Here is a 1,265-nt window from a genome sequence, read left to right as displayed (position 1 = left end):
CTCTCTCTCTCTCTTTGTCTCCCCCTCTCTCTCCCTCTCTCTCTCTCTTCCTCTCTCTCTGTATATGTACGTGTATGTATGTGTGTGCGTGTGTATGTGTGTGCATATATGTATGTATGTATGTATGTATGTATGCAACTCCCTCTCCCCCTCTCTATCCCTCTCCCTCTCCTTCTCCATCTCTCCTTCTGATATTTAGTACTTTGGAGCAAGTTGTCCAAAGCTCTAAAGACTGGTGTACTTTTTTTACACTCCTGAAATGATACAGACTTTTTGCCATGCCTTTTTACCGTATCTATAGTCATCGTAAACTGAGATCAGGAGAAGCCATTAAAAAAAAGATGAGTACGCTGGATTTAATCCCCTCGTAAACTGACTTACCCGGAGCGTTTTTGAGCACTTAAATATCAGTTTACGTAAAGTGCAAATTTGATTTGCAGGGTTCTAAATAATTAATTTGGCCCCTGGACAGGACATAAAAATGTTTACTGCCCTGATTTGCTCAGAAGAGTGAGTTGGCATTAAGTCATCTTAGTAAAAGATTGAATAAATCTGAACCGATGATTGGAGATTGCCTGTGAATGTCGAGTAGGATTTTATTCCAAGACATGACTTAGTGCCACCCGGGTGTATTTTTATGTTTGTTTGTTTGTTTTTTACTGTTATGGTCAAAATGAATGTTATGACTTTTTTCCACTCGTTCTTCTAACAATAAACTAGTACTACAATAAAGTCGTCGGATCTCTATCCATCTCTATCAGTGTCTATGTTCACCAAATCTTGGAGGATCACACTTCTTGGTGTTATAGCGAAGGGATGGAACGGGGGTGGGACAGGAGTGGTTAGGACATAAAAGAATGGGACGGAATAAACCATTAAGCTTTTGTCGTACAACTCTGTCTTCATTATGGAAATAAAAACCTTCTTTCATGCTGAAATAAATAAAATAATTTTTTGGGATTAGAAAGAAGACGTGAATTGGACGGATTGAACGAAAAAAAAATAGCTCTTTGCTTTTGAAAAACCTGAACAAAGAATTTGCGTTCAATTCTTTGTCTTTCCTGAATGCTCTCCAAAATGGAAATACATCTTGCTGCCATTGACAGGAAAGAGACCCTATCGGAAGATGGCCCATCGTGCTGTCTGAGAAACGAAGTAAAAACTTGTAAATAAATTACCAGTCATTCGGTGTGAGTCTTCAGTGTGAGGTCAATTTGTATACTAAACCATTTTTCATCGGTAGATGGTCGTCTGCTCTCGCCACC

This window comes from Aplysia californica, unplaced genomic scaffold (genome assembly GCF_000002075.1).
Source record: "Aplysia californica isolate F4 #8 unplaced genomic scaffold, AplCal3.0 scaffold00026, whole genome shotgun sequence".
Taxonomy (NCBI): domain Eukaryota; kingdom Metazoa; phylum Mollusca; class Gastropoda; order Aplysiida; family Aplysiidae; genus Aplysia; species Aplysia californica.
Note: the sequence above shows the minus strand (reverse complement) of the source record.